Genomic DNA, 17528 nt, shown 5'->3' on the forward strand with positions numbered 1-17528 from the left:
GAAAACAATGGTTTTAAGTAGGGATCAGCCTTGTGTTTAAGTTTACTACTGCTGTCATAGATGCAATTCATTAAAAAAAATGTACTGGCTTATAATTCTAAAACAAGTGGCCTGGGAAGCACTGAAGTCATGTGAGCACTTGTCTTGCAAGCAGGATGCTCTGAGTTCTATCCCTGGCATCAAATGTGCCACTGTGATATTCCTGCACACTCACTCACTCACTCACTCACTCACTCTCTTTTCCTCTCTCTATCTCCCTCTCTTTCTCCCCCCTCCACACACACATACATACACACCTAAATGAATAAATAAACCTAAAAAATGTAGTGGCTTAAAAAATCATTTATTATCTCAGCACTGAAAGTTTGGTTTTTGCTTGACTTCTCAGTGTCAAATTCAGGGTATCAGAAATGCTGTCCATATTCCTGAGGGCTGTATAGATAAATCTACTCCCAAACTTATGAAGACTGTTGAGCTAATTCAGTTCCTTAACTGGGAAAACGCTAGAAGAAGAAGTTCCTTAACTATTCAACGCTTTAAGATCTAGGACTGAGTTCTCTGTTACTTTACACTCCTTAGGGATTGATATTTGTTCCCCTAAAGGTTGCCTGTATATATAATTTTTCTCAATTTTTCCTCATGACTCTCCTCCTGTAATGGCAGGCAGAGTCCTTTTTAAGCTTTGTGTCTTGCTTACTTCTCTCCTTCCTGCATGTCTCTTAGTTAAATTTCCTAGAAATTTTCTAATCACATGATTATATGCAATCACATATTCAACCCACACAAGTAAGTCAAGGTGATCTCTCTACCTTATAGGTAATAGCTTTAATTGCCTTTTAAAAAATCCCATTTTTCCCCATATAAATATTATATTCAATGGTTCTAGGGATTATAATGTGAACACCTTTTGGACGAGTTTTCTTACTACACACTGTCATTTTCACTCACAGTAACTGTGCTTCCTATGAATCCAGAGGACAAAATTCTTACTGAACAAATATTTTCATCACAGAACACAGAAAGATTCACAAATGATATTAGAGAGCTGGGCAATCGATAACTGTGATCAGTACCTTGAAGAATGACATTTAAATAATAAATAATGCAAAGGTTAAACTATGGCAATAATCAAGTGGAAAATATTGTGTGGGCCAAGCACTTCTGCATTTGTAGACACAATTTCCTGTTTTCTTAAGGCATGTCAGGGGCAGGGAACGACTACATTTTCAGTTATTTGGGAAAGGTTGAGAAGAAAGTGTGATCTGATAAGCTTCATAAATGATAGAAGGGAGGAAACCCATCAAGACTGGAGGGAGAAGGCATTCCAGACATAGCTCATGTCCTGGGAATGATCAGATGAAAGGGCTGACGTACTTCCCTATCTGGGTGGAGGGGAACGGAAAGGTGGGGGAGTAAGGGATAGTGAGGGAGGGCCCTGAGAAATTGGAACAGAGCTGTAAACCCCAAGATGAAACACTGACTCGTGATGTATATAGGAGAATTAAGAAGTTCTTTTAAGGCTTTTCCTGATAAGTGTAAGCTGATCAAAGTGGTATGAAGATAATTTAGGTTGAAATATTTATGACTAACTTTAAGTAGAGATAAATATGGCCATGGCTTTACTGAGTTATTTGCTATCATTTCTGAACCACAGGAAGATTATGGAATAGGAAAAACAAAAAACAAATTGGGTAATTGAAGAAAATTATAATGTCAGACCTTAAGAAGTTAAATAAGAAAGCCTGAATGCTGAAGAAACTAATTTCTTATTCTTCAAGTCTTATCTAGACTATTTTCTCAAGATAATTACTTAACCTTTACAATAATAAAATGTTATTTGTTGCTAAAAATATACATTTTTAAATGATATTTATAGTAACATGTTCCAAAATTCCAGGTTGCATTAACAAAGACACATAAACTTTCTTCTACAAAACTTAGTATAACTTCATTTCAGGCTATTTAAAAATTTTTTAAAAGTCACCCATTTTAATATTTTAAATGGTTAGTTAGTTCATTTTCTGAGAAGGAGAGAGAGAGAGAGACATACCAGAGCCCTGTTCTATTCTGTCATATGTGGTACCAGGGATCAAACGTGGGGCCTCACACTTGTAAGCCCTATACTCCACCCACTGAGCCACCTCTCTGCCGCAGATTCTGTTAATTATTGTTGAAAATAATAGTGTGTATACACAAGATCACAAAGCTTTTAATGCCAAAGAAAATTAACTGAAAAGTATAAGAATTAATCTTCTGCAAGTATAGGCTGTATTTTAGATGGTCTTCTATGCAAGTGGGTGGAGTTTGTTCGACTTTCATAAAAAACCTAGAAGGCGAGTAATTTATTAATAGATAGGAAGTGATCTAATTGTGCATGATTTCAGAACAGATGATTGATAAAGTCAGAACTTGAATCCAGGCTGTCTAACGTCACTTGTTATGCTTTATCTAAACTTCTAGCCCAACAAGCTAAAGTTAGTAGGCGAAATCTGGTCTACATGTATTAATAGTAAGATTTATTATAAGGAATTGATTCATGTTATATTGTCTTAAATTCTGTGATGTCATCTGTAAACTAGAAGTCAAGAGCTGGTGATGTGATAGCAGTCTCAGCCTCAAGTCTACGTCCAAAAACATGGGAACCAAGAACTCTAAATGTGTAACGAAAGTGTGGCTTCCAACTGGAGTGCAAGACCAGTATTACAGTATTAGAGTAATAAGGCAGAGACTGGGAATTTTTTCTTTTTTCTTTCTTTCTTTCTTTCTTTCTTTCTTTCTTTCTTTCTTTCTTTCTTTTCTTTTCTTTCTTTCTTTCTAGCAATGTATTGTTCAGGTCTGGTTTATGGTGGATTGAACCTGTGACTTGGGAGCCTCAGGCATGACAGTTTATTTACATAACCATTATGCTATCTATCCCCACCCCAGGAATTTTTTTCTTATTCCAGCTTTTCTTGTAGCCAGACCTCCAACATTTAGGATGAGACCCACACTCCTCAAAGAGGGTAATCTGTGTGCTAGCGAGACAGCATAATGACTAACTCTTAGGTCCTAGGTTCAGTTCTCAGCACCACCATAAACCAGAGCTGAGCAGTGCTGTTGTTAAAAAATAAAAAGCAGTCTATATTATCCATATTACAAACTCAAAAGTTTATTTCTCCCAGAAACATTCCAGAATCCAGATAATGTATAACTAAACATCTCACTGGGGCAAGCCCCAAATTGACACATAACGTTAATCATTGTTGACAGAATTTCCAATGTCTTTAACCTGAATTCAGGTTCAGATAATCTCTTAGGTCAGACTATTTTCCAGTGGCAAAGCTCACTGGCACTTGCTGGATCGAACACCATGCCTTGTACAGAGCTTGCAAACCCTTTAGTCAATAAATGTATTTGGAGAAATGACACTGTAGTAGTAGTCACTTGTAGTATGAAAGAAAGTAAAATTCAGATCTTGCTCTGGAAGCTTATAGCAAATAGATGATGTAGAAAAAAATGCAGGAGATATTTAATACCTGTATTTTCAGTGAATGTTATGATAGGGATAGCTAGGTATTGTTACTTTAGCCCATGGAAGTGACCTTTGACTTAAGGATTAACTGTGGCCAACATAGTCCAGAGGTAATAGGTTTATTATTGGAATTTGCTTTTGAGCCATTTCCCTAGAACTTGGCAGCACTGAGGAAAGATGTTCCAGAGAGAAAGAACAGTATAATAGTAGAGATTAAGATAGTACAGGGAGCTCACAGATTGAAGAATGAGACCAAGTGATGGATCCAATACAATTAACAGTAAGGGAGAAGCAGATTATGAAAAGCTTTTGTAAGGCTCTTAAAAGTTATAATGAGAGAGGGCTATGATTAGATTTGGTCTATAGTAATAATTAGCTGCTTTAATTTAACTGACTCTCTAATAGCAGCTGACGTAAGGTGACCTAGTACCTGAAAAAGGCATGGAAGACTGTGGGGAAGAGTGCTGAAATAATTTGGGGGCAGGGCTGATGGTTGCCAAAGTTAAAAATAGAAGCTGACTTTCCTAGAATCATTAGTGAGATTTAAAAAAAGACAGATAGATTATTTATTAAGATGTCTTTGAGTTCATCATTATGATGACTCAGAATTATTTTTCTTCTTATTCTAACAGTTTTCCTTTCCACTTTAGAGTACACAACTTAAAAGTACTGTCAGTGCACTGTTGCAGTAAATATTTGCTACAGGTGTGCATATTTGTAAATGAAGTTAAAGTGGTACATACAGCTGCTGATTCATAATTATGTACACCAGTTAGTTCTTACTTTCAGATTTGCAAATAAAAAAAAAAAAAAAGGGTGGCTGGGCGGTGGCGCATCTGGTTAAGCACACGTAGTAAGAAACGCAAGGACCTGTGCAAAGATCTGGGTTTGAGCCCCTGGACCCACACTTGCTTTATACTTTACAAGTGTGAAGCAAGTCAGTAGCTGTCTTTACTTCCCTCTCTGATGTGTTTTTTTCCTTTTCTCTTATAAAATTTTTACTAGTGGTTTAATAATGATGAACAAGATTGTGAGATAACAGGAGTGTGATTCCATACTGTTCCCACCACCAGAGTTTCATGTCACATCCGTCACTGGAAACTTTCCTATTCTTTTTTAAAATTTATTTATTTATTTATTGGATAGAGACAGCTAGAAATCGAGAGGGAAGGGGGATAGAGAGGAAGAGAGGGAGAGAGACATTTGCAGCCCTGCTTCACTACTCACAAAGCTTTCCCTCTACAGGTGGGGACCAGGGACTCAAACCTGGGTCCTTGTACATTGCAACATGTGTGCTTAACCAGGTGCACCACCAAGCCCCAAAACTTTCCTATTTACCCCATTAGTGGGGGTTGTATTATATGGGAAACTGGGGAATGCTATGCATGTACAAACTATTGTACTTACTGTTGAATGTAAAACATTATTTCCCCAATAAAAATATTAATAATAATAAAAGGACCAGAATGCTGGATCAGGACAGAAAAAGAATTTATGGACCAAAATTCTCTATTTTGAAATGACCACAAGTGTAACAGAAGTAGAAGGTGGAAGGTCTGGCTTCTGTGATTGCGTCTTCATTCGGCATGGGCGTTGGGAAGTCGATCTACACTTCCAGCCTGTTTCTATCCTTCCCTAGTGGGATAAGGCTCTGGAGCGTGAGACTTCAGTGTATTATTATGAGAAAGGTATCACATTTTCTGCCATTTTATAGACGGAGAAACTAAAAAAGGCAGTGTGAATAGCCAAACCATTTAATATTATAGACTGAAATAATCAGAAACCCATTTTCCTAACCATTGTACATAGCAGCTCTCATAAATAGGGAAAAAAAAACAAATATAGCTGATAATTTTCACTACTATTTTCATTATTCTCTATTATGGAAATTCTTTTTTTTAAAAAAAAGAAATTTTTCTTGCCTGTGAAGTGTTTCTTAATCAAAGCCTGCCTTACATCTTGTGTTTTTCCCAGTTTTTATTTGTGAATAAAGCGGGTTACAATATTGTGAGATTACAATGTATAGCTCTACACCACACCCACCATCAAAGTTCTGCGTCCCACCATCAAAGTTCTGCATCACACCTTCCCATCTCCCAAAGATAATTATGATAGTTCTTACAAGCCCTAGGAGCAGTTTTCTTGCTTCAGGTTTTTTTTTAAAGTTCATGTCTATCAGATCTCTAGATTCCACATGAATGAAATCACCATATGTTTACTTACTTTGCTAAGCATAATCACCATATATTTACTTACTTTGCTAACCAGTTCTATCCATTGTATTCTGAAGAACACAATATCATGTTTTTTGAATGCAGAGTAGTATTCCATGGGGTGTGTATCTCATAACTTCTTTAGCCAGTCATCATCATCTTGAATTTTTATGTATTTACCTGGTAGTGCTTTCATTTGGAATAGGTACACAATTAAAATAAATGATGTGTATACATTTATCAGCTTCTTCATCTTGATACCTCTGTGTAAACTGTAGTCATTAGTGTCCTTAATAGTTAAAGGAAAGCTTATAGGATGCAAAAGTCACAAGGCTCCATCTTCTTTATCACACTGCAGTAGGACAAGTAGTTATTGTTAAATAAAACATACTGAATTCAATTCATGCAAAATATTGACCCACCTGCAAGTCTTCAGGCAGTGCTTCAGAATTTTACCACCAATGTAGTATCCAGATCTTTATGAAGCTCTTTTGACTGATACTGTTCTGAAATGATCACAAGTGTAATTCTGAAGTATGATTCTCTTGTTCTCACACTGCCTTTCATCAGGGCATCTCTCAGTGTGGGTTCATATTTTCTTTACTGACAGCAGTTCTGTCCTTTAACAACAGTTTCCAAGACAACTCAAACTTTTACAATATTGGATGGACTAAAAAGTTGCTAGATTTTTATCTGTTGTCAAAAGTTTGGAATACTTCTGAAACTCAAATAATAGTTTCAGTTATTGGTACAGACATGCTATGTCTTCTTGGTAGGTGACAGTACATTTGTCCCTACATTAAATGTGTGTGTGTGTGTGTGTGTGTGTGTGTAAGGGGAGGAGAGGAAGATCACTCATTTGAATCTTTTCCTTATGTTTTGGGAGTCCCTTGTCTTTTGAAGAAGATAGAGGGATATATTTTACTGACACTCAAAGTGTCAGAACGCCTTTTCTTGGTCTTACAAAGGCTCATTAAACAGATAATCTTTTTGTGACCATGAGAAAAAGAAGTACAACTACTGGTTCCCTGACTGACTTTATGGGCAAAGAACTGATAGAATGGTTAAGAAAACTGTGATTGATATATATGACCCTTCCTCACTTATAAGAAATAATGAAGTCTTCTCTTTTGTTATATCTTGGAAGAAACCTGAAGGCATCATACTCAGTGAAAAAAGCCAGAAGGATAAATAACATGTGATCTTACTTATAGGTGGAACTTGAGAAACAAAGTAGCACAGGGAAAACACAAGATGAAATGTAGACTTTTGCAATGACACCAAGGACCCTAAGTGAAAGTGGCAGGAGAGGAGAAGGCCTTGTGACCCAATGCATGATGATGGGAGAAGACTAAATAGTAGAGAGAGAGGTGCCGCCACCTAGCATGGGGAGAGAAGAAACTGTGCTCATGTGCTCATTAGTTACCACAAAGTGATATGAAAAGAGAAGTGTTAAAAAAAGAAAGAAAGAAAGAAAAGAAAAAGAAGTAGAAACTTCAAATAATCAACTCAACTGAAGCACATCTCTTTTTAAAACATCTTTTAACTATTCACGTCCTATTTTCAGAGATACAGTGGCAGCTATGTGACAGTAATGTGGAGAGTCTTCTTCTACTACTTCTGAATTCAGTGTCTGTCTAGTGGGTTACAATGGTGTGTTTATGGCACCAGCTCTGAAACATGATCTGAGTTTTCCTAGCTGTGTAGGCATACAGTCTGGTTCTCAAGCTATTTTGTGGATCTTGCTTGTGTTAGGGACTGACTATGTGGCCTTCAAATCCACTTAAAAAATTGCATAAAGATATACTACTACCTTTTTAAGACTCCATCACAGGTGTGGTCATGTGACTTAGTTTTAATCTGTGGTTTTTGAGGGTTGTGTTCTGTATCATTATAAGTTTGGTAGAAAATAAATGCCCTATGTGTGATTTTTTTTTTCTCAGATCAGTGCGGAAATCACTAAGGTCTAGAGGACAGCAGAGGCATAAGATAGAAGACTCATCTAAACAGAAACCCTAAACTTGTTTCAATCCCCAGGGATATGGGAATTTATTTATTTATGTGGGTAGTTTTGTTTTAATAATCACTGAAACTGTAATGCCACCATAAAAACCAAACCAAACCTAATATAACCAAATCAAATCAAAATAAAGCAAAACTAAACAGAAACATAGCTCCGACTTCGTTGTCTGATAGCGATTGCAAGAAAACAAACCAAAATGGAAAGTGGAAATCCACATTAGGTAGTTAAAGACAAACTAAGCATATAAACAAAAAGCCTTGGCAAAGCTGTCATCTGGAGTATCTTGGAAGCACATTATGTGCCTACTGAGTCTATAATTCTAAGACAAATGGTAGCACCAGGTCAGAATTGTGACGTGTGTTGGTTGTTATTTTGTGTTTTTAAGATACTCTTGGAAGAAAGAGAATGGTCTGATTTTTCATGTAAATATAAAGAAACTTGTGTTTTTGGAAAACTGGAGCCCTCAAAGTTTAGAAAAATCATTAGTTTATGGATCAGGAACAAGAAGGGAAAAGTCAGAGAACGATGTCAGCAAAATTTATTTATGATTCAATATGACAAAGATCAGAGAAACTAAAGAGTGTTAGCCTTAACCTGGAAGACAAAAGTATACTTTCAGTCTACAGACATATCAGTGTCAAAACATTAGATCTGGTTTTATCTCAGAAGCTAGAATGATCAGGCCTGCTTTGTGCTCATATGAAAATAAAGTATAGTTACATAAAAGCACTAAAGAAATGGTAGGAGAGATAGCATAATGGTTACGCAAGACTTTCATGCTTGAGGCTTCAGAACTCCAAGTTCAGTCACACACAGGACTATAAGCCAGAGCTCTAGAGAAAAACAAAACAAAAAACAATAAGGAATAATGCTGTGAGATAGCTCAAGAGAAGGATTAACACCAAATTATCTCACACATAGGCAGAACATAAGGAACAAGGACAGAAAGGAAAAACACAAAATAGAGTTTGGTCTGAGTGTCCTGTGTTGCAACAAAGTGAAGGACTCTGGGGAAGGAGGGGAAAACCAGGTACTGAGAGATGAGAAAAGATTTAAATTCCAGGTGAGAGTGTTTTGTAGACACCTATCTCAAGTAATTGTGAAATTGTACCCATGTGTTATCAACTATACTGTAATCCATCAACCTCTAGTAAATAAAAAAGAAAGGGAGAAAGAAAGAAAGGAAGAAGGAAAGAAAGAAAGAGAAAGAAAGAAAGGAAGGAAGGAAGGAAGGAAGGAAGAAAGAAGGAAAGGGGAGGGGGTAGGGCGGTAGCGCAGCCAGTTAAGTGCACATGTTGCAAAGCGCAAGGACCAGTTTAAAGATCCCAGTTTAAGCCCCCAGCTCCCCACTTGCATGGTGTCACTTCACAGGTGGTGAAGCAACTCTGCAGGTGTCTATCTTTCTCTCTCCCTCTGTTTTCCCCTCCTCTCTCTAGTTCTCTCTGTCCTAGCCAAACACGAACAGCATCAACATCAACCACAACGAGGCTACAACAACAAGGGCAACAAAAGGGGGGAAAATGTCCTCTAGGAGGAGTGGATTCATAGTGCAGGCACTGAGCCTCAGCAATAACCCTGGAGGCAAAAAAAGAAAAAAAAAGATGAAAGAAAGGAAATAATTCACATAATGAGAGAGAAAGGGAGAGGGAGGGGGAGAGGGAGAGGGAGAGGGAGAGGGAGAGGGAGAGGGAGAGGGAGAGGGAGAGGGAGAGGGAGAGGGAGAGGGAGAGGGAGAGGGAGAGGGAGAGGGAGAGAAGGAGAGAGAGACTGGAATAGTCAAAGACTGAAAACTATGATGGTTTTGGGAATGAGGGAAGGCACAGAAATTGGATGGTATGTATGATGTGGAACTATATACCCTTCTAATCTTATAAACCATTATTAATGCATTCATTTAAAAAGAAGCAATACCTGAAAGAAGTCTATGAATTACTTCTAACAACGAATTTTAGCAGTGAATTTTGGCACTTGGAACTTCCTCTAGGTAAATAGATAAAAAATATTTAAGGGAATAATCTTGAAAAACAACAAATCAAAAGCAACAACAGCCCAAAGCCTGTACATTTACTTTTAAATATATTTTTGAAGATGCTTATATTTGTCATTGCTGAATCATGTATGCGCTGTTTCATCTTTAACACATTTTCTAAAGTCATTTGAAAAAACTTTAAGAACTGCAATAATATATTGATTCTTAGAAGATTTATATCTGGGCATTCCTACTGTTCTAGCCTTTTTATCACTAAAGTGAATAGTTATTCAGCTAGTGTTTTAGGCCAATGTAATAGAGATTCCCATTGTATTTACTCAACCCTCAGACTTTCATTATTCAATATCTGTTTCTTAAGCTCCTAGTATGTGTCAGACATGTGCTAAGCATTCACAATAATATGTGCCTCCTTGCTTATTACTACCTTAAGGGAAAAAATTCTTTGACTGTTCAGCCTTCTGCTGTCTTTTCAAAATGGTTATGATTACCAATTTTTATCATTAAGGTAGATAACAGAAGTTTCTTTCAAAGCCATCACACTTGAACAAGAGAGAGTCATTTGAGAGAAGGAAAAGGGTTCTAAGCATATCAGAAAATAAAAGACAAAATTAGTCCAGAGAAGATAAAATCTTGATAGTAATTATAGATTTTCCTATTTCATTCCTCTTTTACTCTGATAAGAGCGTATACACAGTTTCTTTTTCTTTGTCAGTGTAGTAGTATATGACTAATAACTAAAAAGGGCCGTTATGGGATATACTTCTGTGAATGAGAAATCATATACTGATCCAATGTTGAATAGCTAAAATTCCCGTATCTGTAATTTTATTATTACCTTTAATTTTGGCTTTTATATTATTTGTTAGCTGCAGAAAATCTTATGCACTTAATGTTTATGTGAGTGGGCAGTGGACATAGATGCATTATATAGATGGTTTATTATGAATCCTGGAATATGTCTTAGCTTAGGAGCTACTATTATAATCTCACAATTATGTTTCACAAAATTATATATTTTATGAGGTGTGGGGTATATAGATATTTTTCTTACGTTTTCTTTCTTCTTTTTTTGCCTCCAGGATTATTGCTGGGGCTCGGTGCCTACACTATGAATCCACTGCTCCTGGAGGCCATTTTTTCTCTTTTTTTTGCCCTTGTTGTTTAGCATTGTTGTTGTTATTGTTGTTGCTGCTGTCATTTTCGTTGGATAGGACAGAGAGAAATTGAGAGAGGAGGGATAGATAGAGAGGGGGAGAGAAAGACAGACACCTGCTGACCTGCTTCACCTCCTGTGAAGTGACCCCCTGCAGGTGGGGAGCCAAGGGCTCAAACCAGGATTCTTGTGCCAGTCCCTGCAATTCGAGTCATGTGCAGTTAACCTTCTGCACTACCACACGCCCCCCGCCCCTTACATTTTCCTGTAAAGGTTGCAGGTAGCAAAATTTCTGTGTAGATATTAACAATTGCACAAGTCTCAGTGTATTTGATTAAATTGAAGGTCCTTTGGTTTTCAGTTTCTAAAGACGTATTACTATAGTTCAATTTGAATTATCAATTGAATACTTTTCAAGTGTTAAACTTCATGTAACTGGTCAAAGAAATTATAGTCCACAGGGTCATGTGTCAGTGTCCCATCCTTTGCAGGAGCAAAGCCTCACAAGTGGTGAGATATGCTAATGATGTCTCTCTCTCTCTCTCTCCACCTCTCCTTTATAAACAATTTATTTATTTATTACTTTAGTGGATAGAGACAGAGAAAAATCAAGATGGAAGGGAGATGCAGAGAAGAAGAGAAAGAGTTACATACTGCACTGCTTCACTACTTGTAGTGGAGACTGGGGCCTTAAACCTGGGTCCTCACTCATTGTAGAAATGTGTGCTCAACCTGATGTGTCACTTCCCAGTCCCTTCTCTTTCTCTATCTCCCCTTTCCATCTCAATTTCTCTGCTTCTATTCGGCTAAGTGAAATTATAATTCACTATTGTGTCTACTGAATATTTATGAACAGATAACAGGATTGAGGGGAATTATCATTTTATTTCAGAAATTGGATTGTGTGGGCTACCTGTTAACATATATTTACTGACTATCTTCTAGGCATAGGCCCCTGTACAGTACTAGGGGATGCTAAGACTATCAGTCTCTGTTTCTGTTAATTCTGGAACTAGGCATAACTAAGGCTCATACTCAAGTACTCATGACAAAAATACTAAGAGGAAAATGAGGGGAACATTGGCTATTCAGACTAGTTCCAAAATCTTAGAAAACACTTCTTCAGCCAGCAGTGTTGGAGCTGGGCCTGAACATGTAGTAGGATTTCATAATGTACCAATTGCAACTGAGGGTCACATTCCAAATAAAAGTAACTCTTAGTAAAGTTATGTGAATCTTTATGTATAGGGCTTACTTGGGAAATAATGAGCAGGTCTGGTTTTCTTCAAGCATGACTCTATGAACAGTAAGAGTGAGAATCATTTGGGAAAGCACATTGGCATAAGATAACAAAAGACTTTGAAGGCCAGACTGAGTAGTTTGGACTTTATTTGGAAGGAAATGAGGACTCACTGAATGTTTTGAGATGTGGTGCATAATTTGTAACTGTACTTTAGCAGATATTCCTGGTAGTAAAATATAAAGCTAAAAATGTCTGGAAGATAATCCTATAAGAATGAGACTATTAATAAATATTTTTAGCAGCTAATGAAGCATAGATATTTAAAAATAACTTTAAAGCACAATAATTCTTTTGGGGAGAGAAGACTCATTGTAAATTAAATTTTCCAAATCTCTAACTTTCTGATATCATCACTTTCCAGGCCCTGGCCTTCATTTAGAGTGGTATGAATCAAATTATTTGGTGTTGCAGAGACAAACTATCACCAAAATAAAGTCATAAAATGAAGAGAACTGCAATCAAGATGTTTTATCTCATTTTGTCATTAGTTTTTGAAGCTCTAGCAGGTTATTTAGTATATATTTTCCTATGACTCATTTTCTTGAGAAAAAAAATTAACCTAGTTATGTCTAATATGGGAGACCATGGAGAGAACTTAAAACATAAATAAAAGGAAGCAAGATAACTACATCAAATATAAATGCAACAGAAAGAATAGTGTGCAGTGGAAGTATATGTAGTCTTTTTACTCTCCTGCTTTTTTATTTATGTGATGTGAGAGCTGATTAGTGATCCAGGGTAGAATGGAAGAGGGAAATGCTGACTGAAGCTAAATCTGTGTTGGTTAAAGCATCATACTTACTCTCCTCCAAAACTAGAGAATACTAAAGGATAAGGGGAGGAGACAGCTGAGAGAAGAGATTGAAGGGGAATCATTGTAGACAGGAATTTTTGGAAAGTAATCAGAGGAAAGAAATTTGTAATAGTATAGAAAATTGGGAAAAGAATAATTTTTTTCAAGCTACTTTCCGCTGTCTGTTCCTCATCAAGGATATCTTATCTCAAAACAAACAAACAAACAAACAAAAAACAGCCTGTATTACATTACACCTGAAAGCTTTTACAGTTTGATTTGTGGCTGGTTGATCAATCTTGTATAAGGAGCAATGGTAAAACTAGAAGACTTGGTGGTCTTGGTTATACATGGTATCATAGTGTGTCTCCACACTTTTACTGTGGTGTTATAAAACTATTTTAGAGCCCTATCCAAGGGTTCCAGGACTGGGGGAAGTAGGGGCTCTATAGTGAAGATGTGAGGTTCCTGCGGTCTTAGGGTTCAAAAAGACAATCGATAGTTAATATTATCATCACATTATTTGTTAATTGGGTTAACTTTGAAAAGTCCCTTTGTTATGGTTTGCTGTACAGTATCCAGTATCTTGTATATAGCTGTGCTATTGGATGTTTCTAATCTACTTGGTCTAGGCTTTTGAGAGAGTCCGCATATCAAATACATAGCCTATATATTAAAAAGATTCAGTTTGTCTTTTGAGAAACTTTGAGACATACAATTGATTTCCCCCTCTCATATTAATTAACTACTGATTTATATGTCTACATTTTGCTAGGAGTGTATATAAACACCCTTCCCACCACCAAAGGACTGTGACCCATCCCTCCTGCCCACTCCCACCCCCCACTGGCCCAGGAAGCTACATGTCTACCCCTCACCACTGGGTTTTTACTTTGGTGCCCTACTTACAATTTGATCAGGTCCTGCTTTTAGTTTCCCTTTCAGATCTTCTTAGTCAGCTTCTGTTGATGAGTGGGATAGGGCCCACTTTCCCGTATGCATCTCCCAATCCAAACCAAATAATATTGCATCCACCGATCACAACTTAACCAAAGCAACGATTGCCACCTCAACATGCTTCACCTCAGACTGTATCCAGAGACTTCACGTGTGGAATGACAACCCTTCAACTTCATTACTCGGGTGAGACCTTTCCTTTTATAGTACACTCTAATTTCATCTCAGGTAGTTCACTTTAAAAAAAATTTTTTTTTTATTTAAGAAAGGATTAATTAACAAAACCATAGGGTAGGAGGGGTACAACTCCACACAATTCCCACCGCCCAATCTCCATATCCCACCCCCTCCCCAGTAGCTTTCCCATTCTCTATCCCTCTGGGAGCATGGACCCAGGGTCATTGTGGGTTACAGAAGGTAGAAGGTCTGGCTTCTGTAATTGCTTCCCCGCTGAACATGGGCGTTGTCTGGTCGGTCCATACTCCCATACTCCCATGCCTCTCTCTTTCCCTAGTAGGGTGTGTCTCTGGGGAAGCTGAGCTCCAGGACACATTGGTGGGGTCTTCAATCCAGGGAAGCCTGGCCGGCATCCTGATGACACCTGGAACCTGGTGACTGAAAAGAGAGTTAACATACAAAGCCAAACAAATTGTTGAGCAATCATGGACCCAAAGCTTGGAATAGTGGAGAGGAAGTGTTAGGTAGGTACTCACTGCAAACTCTAGTGTACTTCTGCTTTCTTACTTTGGTGCCATACTCCAAACTCAGTCAATTTCTGCTTTGCGTTTCTACTTCTTTTTTTTTTTTTACATGCATAACATTCAGGTAGTTCACTTTCTAACAAAGTCCCATAATCTAGATATACACCAGTTTCTGTGAGAGAGAGCTTATGTGCACACGTATCCATAAACTACTGCAAAATATATACCTGAAAGCAGAAGTACACTAGAGTTTGCAGTGAGTACCTCCCTAACACTTCCTCTCCAATATTCCAAGCTTGGGATCCATGATTGCTCAACAAATTGTTTGGCTTCATATGTTAACTCTCTTTTCAATCACCAGGTTCCAGATGCCACCAGGATGCTGGCTAGGCTTCCCTGGATATTGTTGAGTATATCATTTAGAAATTTGAATTTTCTTACCTGGCCTTGTTCCTACTCACTTCCTTTTACGTTGCCATGTAATAATCCTTAGGGGATGATAGCTTTTTAAAAAAGTTCCTCTGCATATTGCATTTGAGCTTAACTAGCAGTGCCTTTAATTCTTAAATAGGACTTAACATTAAGTACCGACTGCTCCTTGACATAAGCAAAACTGTCCAAAGTTCATGAGGTCCACAGTCCTCCTCAAGGTGATTGATGGTAGACCAATAATCCAAAAGTTTCACTCAGAACATTTCTGACTTAGAGGAAAAGAGAGTACTGCAAAAGTTGCAACGAGTGTGTTTTGAGCCATATTTCACATAATGCTTTTTAAAACTCAATAGTAAAATCCAAATGTTAACAGGACAGAAAAAAAAAAAAAAGGTACAGGAGCTTTAAAAGCCTTGATACATGTTCCTAACGGTGGTAGGACCCAGTGGCCATTTGGGTTGAATGGAAGAAACATCTGCTGACAATTTGTAATGGTGTAATATGGCAGCCCTGAAGTATTTCACACTTACTCAGACAACACACTGTTTTTTATCTTTTAGTAGCCAGTGTGTATCCTGTTGAGCCGTTGCTTTGTAAGTAGTCTGTTTTCCCGACCGCTTGGCATTCTCCTCTATTTTAGTGTAATTAATAAACTCAATATAAATAGCTAAATCAAGAAAAAAGCTTCACTCTTTTTCAAGCAGTACACTTCTAATTACACACTAAATTAGGCACGTGATTGAACATGAAGACTAACATTTTCCAACAGGTGGTGAATAAGCAATTTTCATTCATCAGCTCAACAGTAACACTGGCAAATTGTCACTCTGTCTCAGAGTTCTCGTCTGATAAACTTAAAAGTATTTATCCAATTTAAAAAATTCCTCTAATGTAAAGATTTAGAAGAATCAAATGTATATTCTGACCCAAGATTACAGAGCAAAGAGAGACTATTTCCATATTTAAAGCTAAGATATAATGGAAATGTTGTAGCAGTTACAAAATATGAATCTAACACATATCATTTTGACATGTAAGAAAATGTAAACTCTGTTTTTTTATTTTTATATGTTTATTTTCCCTTTTATTGCCCCTGTTGTTATTAATGTCGTTGTTGTTAGATAGGACAGAGAGAAATGGAGAGAGGGGAAGACAGAGAGGGAGAGAGAAAGATATACACCTGCAGACCTGCTTCACCGCTTATGAAGTGACCCCCCTGCAGGGCTCGAACCTGTATCCACGTGCACTTAACCTGCTGCGCTACCTCCCAACTCCCAAACTATCTGTTTTTAATATCTGGGGGCTGGTTATGGTGCAGCCATTTGAGCACATACTTTACTATGCACAAGGCTCCCTCTCTCCACCTACTTCTATGAGGAATATCTGAAAGTGCCTTTCTCCCTCTCTGTCTCTTCCTCTCTTCTTAATTTGTCTCTGTTATATTAAACAAGTAAGGGGGTGGGGTGGGTGGGAAGGCCACTGATAGCATTGAATGTGTCATGCAGGCACTTAACCCCAGTGATAACCTTGCTAGTAAATAATAGTAATAATAACAACAACAATAATACAGTTGTCATTTACATTGTTTAATACACTCCTCTAGGAGGAAAAAATCAAATTACTCAATTCAAAAAGATTCAAGACATAATTATTGAGACATTTTATCAAATGGCCTTTATGACAAGGTTGTATCAGGCCAAGTTGAAAATGTAAATGTATCTAGTACAGCATCTTATCTTGGAGTATGTTCTTTTTTTTTTTCTTTTTTCCTTCTTCTTCTTCTTTTTTTTTTTAAAATTTTTTATTTAAGAAAGGATTAACGAACAAAACCATAAGGTAGGAGGGGTACAACTCCACACAATTCCCACCACCCAATCTCCTTAACCCACCCCCTCCCATGATAGCTTTCCCATTCTCTATCCCTCTGGGAGCATGGACCCAGGGTCATTGAGGGTTGCAGAAGGTAGAAGGTCTGGCTTCTGTAATTGCTTCCCCGCTGAACAAGGGCGTTGACTGGTCGGTCCTTGGAGTATGTTCTTAAGCACAACACACTTTCAGGGTATGGAGATCTTCCAGTTTCAAGTATTATGTAATCTAGCTGGCACAGTATGCCAGCCAGTGATGGCACAGAGTAGAAGTGGGCACATCTCAGTATATTTTACTATGTGTAGTACAGGAAAAGCTAGTGAGCCAAGAGTAAGCTATTAAAGTAGAGGTATTTAAATATTATAATGCTCTAACAATCACCATCTGCTTTTTCTGTTTGTGCTAATTTGATAAGGTGGGAAGAAAAGAGAGTAGGATAAACATGGTTTAATTATGGAGAAGATTTAATAGTAATTTTTCCAGCAGGAATAGATTATTGTGCTTGTAGATTTATTTGCTTCTTTTCTTTCAGGCTGTTGAAAAGCTAGGTCATAGATGTAATAGCTATACTCAATAGTTTTTCGAT

The sequence above is a fragment of the Erinaceus europaeus genome, chromosome 1, assembly GCF_950295315.1.
Source record: "Erinaceus europaeus chromosome 1, mEriEur2.1, whole genome shotgun sequence".
Taxonomy (NCBI): Eukaryota; Metazoa; Chordata; class Mammalia; order Eulipotyphla; family Erinaceidae; genus Erinaceus; species Erinaceus europaeus.